The sequence below is a fragment of the Monopterus albus genome, unplaced genomic scaffold, assembly GCF_001952655.1.
Source record: "Monopterus albus unplaced genomic scaffold, M_albus_1.0 scaffold42.1, whole genome shotgun sequence".
In the NCBI taxonomy this organism is placed as follows: Eukaryota; Metazoa; Chordata; class Actinopteri; order Synbranchiformes; family Synbranchidae; genus Monopterus; species Monopterus albus.
In genome coordinates, this window is record NW_018127922.1 from 521,671 (window position 1) to 532,381 (window position 10,711).

Below are 10,711 nucleotides of genomic sequence, written 5' to 3' on the forward strand. Positions count from 1 at the left end.
GAAAATGCTCCTCTTTGGTAAAATGGATAAGGTTATTGAAACGTCAAGGGGGGGGGGCATACTTTTCCCCTCTTCTTTATCCGTTAAGGGCGTACGCGTCTACACAACAAGCACGCGGGCACGTGTTGGATCTGCATGCCTGCACGAGCACGCGCGCACACTGGCAAATCGAGTCACACGTAGCAGTGGCGTCTGGCTTTGAGAGAAGGAAAGCAGCTTGAAATGAAGCTCCACTTGCATTACAATGGCATTAATTCAACAGAAGGAGCTCGTTGGGCTAGTGGAGCTTTAGTCTTCTTCTTCTTATTATTATTAAGACACGCGCATACACCTGCAGCATCAGGTTATGGGGACGGAATATGTGCAGAGCGCAAGAAGAGGGAGAAAAACGGGAGTAGAATTCATTGTCGAATATTTGGATTATTGTCGGGCATTTTGGCCTTTATTTTTAGCTTTATTTTGAATATTTGACAACGAACAACGCTGAAGTATGATAGATTGATAGATACATATAGGTCCATAACGTCCCACATAAGTAATCACGCACATGCACTACTCTAACCACACGCCTTGAAGCAACACACACACATAAATCAAGACACACACACACACACACACACACACAAACAGAGGAAACGTTGCACTGCAGACCAGACTGACGTGACTACACTGCCAGCTCACTCTGCCTGCTCTGATGAAAATAAACCCCCAGTCCAAAGTGACGGCGAAAATGAGTTGCTCCTCTGTCAAAAGCATTCCCAGATCAACAGCTGGGATTCATAGAAGGCTTAAATGGCACATATATTATATAAACTACACTTATTACTGTCCTTATTTCTCCTCTTATGCCTCTTATAGCCCTTGGTGATGAAAATGTCCTCCAATTTGTAGTTTAACTTGAAAAACGTAGATGAGTACAAATATATACGCTGGGTACCATGAGCCCCCTTTTTCCCTCCCTTGCAGATGCACGCAGCTCAAAGCTCAGTCTGGAGTGGCGCGGCTGTAGCAGCAGAATATTTGGCTGTAAACAGAGACACTGTGCTGCTGTCTCGATGCGAAACGTGGGCTTTTAGGAAACGGTGAGTGATTCGAGGTGTATTTTATTGCAGAAGTAGGCTCTTCTCAGTGCAAGCTGGTGAGGGAACACGATTTTCTTAAAAATTTGGGGGGTGTCTTTCCCCTGTTTGTAAGCGCACGTATCCAAGCCCTATCCATGCCTGTTATTTTTTTTTCTATTGCCTTACCGCAAATACTTATACTGTCCGTTTGATGACTACTATATTGTCCTTAAGATGCACTAGCTGATTTGATCGAGAGACGACCTTTGATGAATGTAAATGGTATCTCTTCGGAAATCATCATGAAGGAGTCACGGAGAGAAACAGAGAAAGGACGAAGAAGAAAAATAAGCAAATCCAGTTGAAAATGCAAGACGATTTTTGTTTAACAATCACTGAAAAGAGATTAGGGCGACAGCAATGGAAGTTAAATTGTGCTGCATATAAAATGGGCGGGCTAGTGTTTATATTAGGCAGGCACAGCCTAGTCTAATTTTAAACGGTCTACGCTTGGACACAGTCTATTTGCCGTGCACTTTATTTACAGGAACCAGTGATGAACCAAAACATTTGGCTAGAGATCTGGATACACAGAGCACATCTGCTAGTTTAGTAGGACATTTCTATTGCTGGCAGACAGAGAGTTCAACTCACTACAGCACCACCAATGAACAGTGAGAGAGACCTGCGCATATCGTCAGCAGCCGCTTCTCCAGCCTCGAGCTAAAATTCGCCAGATCTGAGATCACAGAGGATTTTCTCATTCAGTTCGGCTAGAAAATATATTCACAAAAGTTTGAGGATATAGGCAGCGGACAGCGAATATCCCCCGACTCATCTGCTGTAAGTGCTTTTCTTAAAAATTCCCGGCTTTTTGTCAGGTGAGAGAAAGGGAGAAGGGAGTAACACTCGGATTTAGAAAAGGATGGTTTGTCATGATGGGCACTGATAGAATCGGAGAGGTGTTTTACTGAGGAGAAAGGTGCAGTTTCGTCGAATTTGGGGTTTATTTTATGATAATGAGTCGCCGCCTGATGCTTTTGCAGGAGGCAGCCTGGTTTCAGCACCACGGACAGCGCTCCGACCAAAACAGCATCAACGAGCATTGTCTCACACGAATTGGATGCATGTATTTAGATCAGCTTTGCAGTGACGCCAGTTGCATGCTAAATTTCTATCCAGCTCCAATATATTCATATATAGTAGGGTAGAGGGTGACATTTCCCGAATAACTTAGACAGTGCGCTTGTGCGGGATTTTCTCTTCCATTCGTTAATCTGCATCATCCCCGCTTTATCAAATCCTTGTCAACCAAAGGATTTCATTTCTTTTTAATTTTTTTTAAGGCATTGCATGTCCCCCGACTCTCCATCCGTTAACGGTGCACCTTGGAACATCACAAGCGAGTAGCAGGGGTATTGTCTTTTCTCTGTTTCACTGGCAGGATTTTGTGGTCGGTTGTGAAATATTGATTTAGCATGGTTTCTTTCTACGTGAGTACCAATTACTTAATAGTTATGCTATCAAAAATGGATCGTGAATCTGAACATTGTGTTTTGCATGCACAATAGCGCAGACTATTGCTTACATACTTTATGACCCGGCTGACATCATAGCTTAATGATTGAGGAGGAAGCAAATGCTCTAATTTTAGGATTTGGTTTGATATTGCGGTACCGCCGCGGTTCACATTGCAGGGCAGTAGATGAGGCTGTGTACAGGTGCCACAAGCTCACACAGGATGTTATGTGGTCGATAATGTGTTGCTTTCCCCCGTCTTAATTATTATGCGCTACAGACGCAGCCATACCGTGTGCACAAATATTAAGTGGCAGTTATAAATATTAAGTCGTATTTACACTGGGAACACACTCAAAAAGCGGAACAGCTATGTAAATTCGGTCTCTCACATAGTTCGCTTGTAGATTATGCCTCTGTCAACGTGACAGCTACAGTAATTCAAAAATGATGATGCAAAACCATCATGTGTGATGGCCCAGTGCATGAGGCAGGGCCATTTGGTTTGATTCACGTGCTGTCAGTGAATCTCTCGACCAGAACCAAAACCCTCACATAAAGCATCACAATAAAAACAAGACCTCCCTCATAGCTTCCACCTCCACATTTGCTGTTGTTGTTTTGGCAGATATAAAAGTTTGCTGACACCTGATGAGAGGAAGTGATGGACTAATGGCACACCAGTGGCTCACATGACTCAGTAATGATGTTCATTTTCTCTTTGACCTCCAGCAATGAAAGGTCCTCATATTGCAACTATGTGTGGATGGAGCAGGACGGCCTTTCTGTGTCTGTGGGTTTGTTTGCTTGTCACCAACAGCGTACTGGGTGGGAAAAGGTAAGAATGAACTTTAACTCACAAATACATATGTACATGTGTATGGCCTTGGCTCACTGAATAATTCTAAATATATGAAAACCACAAACAATCTGTACAGTGCACATTGTTCATATAAACCTGGCTTGCACAGAATTTGAGGCTAATGCTCTCCAAATTGTAGGGCAAAGTATTGTCTGTGATCAAGAGATTATTGGAATACAACTGCACATGCTGACATTTGGGGGACACACTAAGATGACCACACTGCATTGGACAATATACAGTTCTGTTGAAAAGGACAACTGCTGCATGGTCTGGTCAGGTCTCAGTGTTTGCCAGCTGGTCAACTGGCTAATAAATGTGTCAATAAATCAGTCGGTCAGTCAGTCGGTCAAGTAGGCAAGCAGTGTTAACATTGCCAGGATGATATTCTGTCTTTTTGTCTATTAGTTTATTGGGTTTCACTGTTACAGTGCATATTTCCTATGGCTATAAGTGGGGCATCCCCACAGTGCATGGCCATACTTATAATTGCATAGAGGTAGAAAGAAGTGCAACCCAGAGACAGGGGCTGGAGAGCCAAGACAGCCACTATCCATGTTATCAAGGTAACAGCTTTTTGGGTTCCCCGGCCTTATGAGGGAACATCTGCTTTATCAGCTTTCAGCCCTGGCCTGTGTATAGTCGATGATGTGTGTGTTGTGTGATATCTGGCACAACTTTGTGCAAATGTTTTTGACAGCGGCTGTGGGGATAGTGGGGTCGACATACAGACACACTTCTTAATGTCAGTGGTGAGGTGTCAGATGTCACCTAACCAGAAGCAGACCAACAGAGAGTAAGAAGCAGAATGACTGGATAAGAAATGACACCAATAAAATTCAGTGTCAGGTGACTCAAGCTGCATTAATTCCCACATGATTCAAAAGCTGGGTCAGTCATGCATGGTCTCATAATCTGACTGCACTTCTTGGATTACTAATTCCACATAAGACACCAGCTAAACATTCACAATCACAAATAAGACATCAATAGCTGAATCCTTCAGCTGTTGCAACTACTAGGGGTGATTCCATTGTGGTTCTTCTGGAGACTCTTAGAGAAACTGAAGGGCTTTTTTGCATGGTTGAATAATTCAGTAGAACTGTCATAGGCTGTTGATGTGAATGGTTACATTTTGAGATGGCCCAGCATGTTCCTCTCTCTGTGACAGCTACACCACAAAAACATACATCCATACTGTACACAGTACGTCTCAGCCTCCATGCAAAACACAGATGAATGCGTCCTATTCGATATATATGATGCACCACAATGCAACATTATTGCACACCATTTTGATCAGTCTGATTTATCCCAGCTGTATCTTAGTTTTGAGATGCATCCACTCTAAAATCGAGGGGCTGACTTACCGAGTTTGTTGAGAACATTAAAGAAAATGTAAAAGTAATGATTTCTTTATTGAGGAACTGACACTGCAAACTGCAAATCAATGATCACCCAGAGATTTACTGTATAAGCCAGTCCTCTTTTTTGAAGTCAAGTACAGAATCACACACATACACACCTTAGGGATTTCAACAAGACACAATAATCAGGAAGACCTAGCACTCTGCTACAGTATGGTGCCAACAAAAGAAATTTCCTTATAATTAGATATCCAGTCACCAGAGAGTGACAGAGAGAGAACTACTAAATGAAAAGAGAGAGAGAGAGAGAAAGAGAGAGGGGCACTGGCAGAATGAGTGTGAACAGCATTGTTGCTGTTCAGTGACCTGTAGATGGGGATGGTGCACAATGTTTTATGAGGAAGTGGGCCCTGGCTGATAAACATGTGTATTCTTGCACAATATCCTTTTCTCTCAATTTTCTTTTCCCCCCTCTGACATACATCCCTTTCCCGACACCCACTCACTGCCACCACGTTTTCCCTATACACTACAAAAGTGTTTGTGCCATATTAATCTATGAATTCCTAATGTGCAAAAATAACTGAGTTGTCAGTATTGTAAATTGAATGAAATGAAGCAGACTATAATTCAAACAATGCAAGGACAAAAACTGTGCCCTTGGATAGAGTCTTTCATTCACTGTAACAAAAATGTCTACAGAAATTATTAATGACAAGACAGGATGATTTCCTTTTCTTGTATTTCTCTTTATTAAAAAATCATTAACTAAGATTTTTTCATACTGTTTGATAAAGCAAGTGAGAATGAGACAGGATGCAATGTCTTGCAGCTATTCTACCCCTCTCCATGACAGTCTGTCTCCTACAGTACAGCATTTCTTTTGTTATTCCAGCTTCTCTACCCTGTGTTTTCAAAACCAGGTCTGTAAATCAGCCCCACTTGCCACCTAGCCAAGGATATAAGAAATGTTTTTCAAACCACGAGTAATCATTTCAAACAGCTAGCCATGGAGGAGCTCTCATCTGCTACAGGTCTGAAACAGTGGCTCCCAAACCAAAGAGGTCGTGTTCTTTTGCAGTGTGGAACAAAGAAAGAGCAAAAACCAGGGTTAATACTGGTTTGGCTTTTTGAGATGGGGAACATTAAAACCAGCCAAAGAACCCAAATTTAATCCAGATGTGGCATTCTTCAGAATTATTGTTCTGAGCATGTTTTGGTAACTTTAGCAACATATGACTTTGGAGGTGGCTCAGGAGGTACAGTGGGTCATTTCCTAACCGGAGGATTAGCGGTTCGATTCAAGACTGCAGTTTTTCACAACCAGGTATCCATAGTTTATGTTGTCGCTAGGAAACAGAACGTGATGGGAGGGGCAAAGAACCGTTAGGAGCAGCTAATAGTGTCCATTTGTTTTGAGTCTCTCTAGACCCTGTAGGCTGAAAAGAAAATAAATTATGCTGAGTAGCTTTTATGTATTTTTTAATGACTGGAAAACTTGAAAGCACTAAGGGACATCCTTTGTTTTCTGTGACTGTGTAGTCTGCAACAATGAGACAGAGAGACCAAAAACTGTTTTGGTGTCTTGCTCTGATTTGGCCAATTGGAAATGCCTAAATACAGGAGCATTAAGAAGAGAGAAAAGAGGAGGCTGTGTTTTATTTTAGCTTCACCTGACATCCCATGAATGTAATTTATGCTTCCTGTACTTATGCATAATTGGCTTCCGTGAATGAAACAACAGATTAATTATTGTTTTCAGACTGAATATTTCAATGCTGATGCAAAACAAGACTGCTCATCACAGTTTCCACAGTGCTTTAGTGGCTATGAGAGAGCTTTTTTATTTATTTTTTTTAATTTTTGGCAGATAGAGGGAGGCTTGTGACTTAAGGGAAACTGGAGGCACTGTGTTCATTAACCTTTCTGTACAAATCCCTGTGTGATGTGGATGGAGCCTCGTTATTTAGACAGCAAAATGTCTAGCAGCTCACATTCAAAGCTGTAGAGTGTGTTCAATCTACAGTTTGGTATGTGGGCTGCCTCTGTCTAAAACGTCAATCTCCAGTTTCACTTAAAAGCATCCTCACCTTGTCTTAACCTCGCAATTTTACTGCCTTTTATCTCACCCTCCTTCATCTCTGTTATCTTTTTTCTCTTCTTTGTCTTTCTTTAGAGCATTTCTTGTATATTGCTCCAGACACCACTGTCCTTCCTGCCATCCCTCCTAGTTTTCCTGCCCTCATGTTGCAGGTCCCTGCTAACTAATCTTGACCTCTCCCTCTCCTTGGAGCTGTTTAGCTAGCAGAGCTCGTTTCCAAACACTTGCTGTTTATTTAGCAAGCAATCAAACCAGGCATTATTGGCTATTAAAGAAAGAGGGGGAGGATGATTGCTATACAATACATTATTAAGACTTCCATCTGGTTATTATCAGTGCTAACACACATATGCAAACATGTGCATGGATACAGTATGTACACAGGCTCAAATGTGTACACAGATCCACAGCCTATAGTACAGGCATGCACTGATTCAGATATGCAAACACACACACACATTCTCATACATTCCTGTGACATCCTGCCTTTATGATACTAAATGTAACTGGGGTTGTATTCCTGATAACGAGGGTGCTGAAACATTCAGGCACAGAGATGCTGCAAGCTTCGGCATTGCTCTGAGCATTTTGTTTCATGTTGTTCAAACAGCACATTCAGCAATGCCTTTGTGGTCTAAAGGACCATATTAAGGTATAAATAATGAATGGTGATTTCTCTGTTCTCTCGCTGTGAGATGATATCTACATGTGGCTGTGTGCGTGAATGCTGCCTGCCCAGTTTTACATCCAAATGAAAATAACTAACACTTGCAAACATGTCTTTACTAAATTAATGATTTTTCAAGGGGATGGTACATGATAACATGGCTTCAGGAGCTAGTTTTCTTTCCAGCGCATCTCTGAAGAATCACTTGCTTATTCACTTTGTATCAGTATGATTTAAAACCTCATGGTCAAACACTATGAATGAAAAATTGGCAACAACAATGACCTGTCAGCGTCATACAGAACTATCATTTTCTAGTCCTTTTTGTCACACTGTGAAAAAAGTGCAAAATGCAGTCACGATAGATTTTGTGGTGCCCATTAACTTTAAAAAAGACCTTTCCCTAACTGCAGAGCTGAAATCTTCTTTTTTGTCTTTAATATATCCCTCATATTTAAACACTGTTCTTATGTTTTTGGCAGTTTTGTCAGTGATTTTGGACTCTAAAGTTGACTTTAAATCTTCTTTGCTTTGCCAGCTCTGGGCAGAATGGCATGACAGATGAACAGAAAGATAACACTACAGTGTTCACCAAGATCTTAGACAGCCTTCTGGATGGCTATGACAATCGCCTCAGGCCAGGACTGGGAGGTCAGTAAACCCAAGTCACTGAATGTCTTTCATCCCTCATGAAGACTGTTCGAATCATTGTTTTTTTATTTTTTGTTTGTAATGTGTCTATTTATTTTGCAAATATTATGTAAAAGACTTCCACAAATAGCTTACCATGCACCCACATGACTACATAGCATAATATGCATATGGCTAAATCTATGGAGGCGGGTTTACATTCTGTGTCAGATGTTTATGTGATAAAAGAAAGAAATGGAGACTCATTCTTAACCTGCTGTGTTTGTGAAATGGCGTATTTTCATGAAGCCAGTACTTGTAATATACATGTAGTTTTATTGTGCGGGCTCCTATTCAATCTGTTGTCAAGGGTCAGCTGTTAGAAAGAGATTCAAAATGCGAGGGAGACTGAGAGACTAATCCAGGAATGAAAAATGAGAGAAACAGATAAAGAGGAAGAAAAGCAGAGTAAAAGAGAAAAAGAGAGAGATAATGTGAGAACTGGTGTGTGAAGGACACCGAGGATCGCACAGTGTGGTGCAGCAGGCATCAAACAGACAGGCAAGTAAAACCAGGCCTGCTAGGAGTTCAGCAACCGAGGGGAAGAAATTATGGATTATGATGGGTATCATTCATAAATCATGCTGTCACATTTCAGTTTCAGAATCACAAGGAATGAAACCACTCACTCACTCACGCACACACATACTGTACACACATAGCTACTGCTACCATTTCCAAATGAATCTCCAGCAGATCCACTTTGATAATCAGTGTTATGGGAACAGAGTGGCATATTTTCAGTAATACAGCAATGCACAATTTTATTAAGAGATTGAACCACTATCCAAGTAATGGAGCTGACACTGAAACCAATACCAGCAGAAATGGTTATCAACTTCCAAAATGGTTATTTTTATGTTTTTTAATGTTTTTTTTCCCACTGTGTGTGTTAGTGTGTCTAAGTGTTAAAAACAATGTTGACTAAATTGAATGGATCAGAGGCTAAAGCCAGGTGGTCTTGTATTAACAGGTAGTTAGGGGCTAATGAATGCCACTGACAGTCACTCACTCTGGCAATTTCCTGCTTCAACAGAGCGTGTAACTGAAGTCAAGACTGACATTTTCGTGACTAGTATTGGGCCAGTTTCAGACCATGACATGGTAAGACTCGTTTTGCTTCTGTAAATGTCACTAGATTCCACATGTGCCTGTCCCTCCACATTCAACCATCTTCTAATTTCTTTGGATACAGGGCTTTCAAAGCTGTAACATATTTAATTTGATGATTCATTCATTAATAAACTGCTGAAATGCTAATAAAACTGACAAGTGTGAACTGTATTTTCTGGTGCATGGTTCCAACTCTACATAAATGCCACCAATACAGGTAAATATAACGTTTTCAACTCTGAGCTAAAACTCTGTCTATTTATTGTAGAATACCTATTTGTCTAGCTTCTAGAATAAAAATTAATTTTTCAGAATTATCTACACGATCTGTTACAGAAAAATCTGGAAGTGAGAAACAGGAATTCAGGTTCAGTATCTCACATATGGGCAGTGAATCTTTGCACCACAAACCAACTAATATCATCCAAATGTCTCACTATCACTCTTTTACCATTTGTTATAATGCAAGTGAAGTGTGTGTACTCTTCCTCACATAATCCTAGTTAAATGCAGTGGCTGACATTCAAGTCAAGACTAGTTTGCTGTTGTGTTAAGGCCAGAAGGGATAACTAAAGAATACGTTCCCAATCTCTAGCATTTCCCTATCCTCCTCTGTTACTGTACCTTCAAGTGTTGCTTGAGCTCATGCTAATTATCTTACACTGGTTGAGTGAAAAGAGAACAAAAACAGGCTTTACAGAACTTTTTTCGAGCTCCCTGTTCTCTGCCAGGCAGTCATGTGGAACCAATAAAATCTGCTCTCAGCTACAGTCATTAGCTGTCTTCAAAATGAAATGTCCTCCTAATTTTGTGTCCAGTGCAATTTAGATTACTGTGCAAAGATGTCCCCCCAGAGATATATGTTAACAATCATAATTTGTTGCAATAACCTAACAATGTATCTATCAAATTGCATATAGTTCATTAAACTGACCAGACCATAATTGTGTAAAAAATAAAATGCAAGAAAAAATAAAAACAACCATACATGCAGAGTAGAGACCAATTACTATAATCAACAATGGAGACAATCTTTTAGGAAAGATACCAGCCAGAAAACCATGCACCTCCAGCCACTACATTCTCCTTTTGTTTGCCAAAGCCTTTAACATGAAGAGACAGTTACCAGCAGGGAAACTAGGGCAAGACTATCATGAGAAAGTCAAAGTGACACAAGGTAAGAAAAAAGGAAAACCCGAGAGCACAAAAAGGGTGAAAGGTAAAAATAAGGTTGGATTGCTCAGCATTTCCTCCAAGCCAACTATAGGAGATGAAAGTAAAATAGCTACAGAGTGGGGATCTGGCTTTCTCTGTTTTTTGTCTCCTTCTGTC

At 40.8% G+C, this 10,711-nt stretch overlaps 1 long non-coding RNA gene across 2 annotated transcripts; it reads left to right on the forward strand.

Moving 5' to 3' along the window:
- The first annotated feature begins 968 nt into the window (after positions 1-968).
- Positions 969-8,202, forward strand: LOC109959981 (uncharacterized). Of its 2 annotated transcripts, none has more exons than XR_002274914.1 (3): positions 969-1,082; positions 3,312-3,417; positions 8,115-8,202. It is a non-coding gene; the product is annotated as an uncharacterized LOC109959981 (long non-coding RNA). The 2 variants fall into 2 exon arrangements; XR_002274915.1 differs by lacking the exon at positions 969-1,082 and adding an exon at positions 1,269-1,904.
- Positions 8,203-10,711: the final 2,509 nt, after the last annotated feature.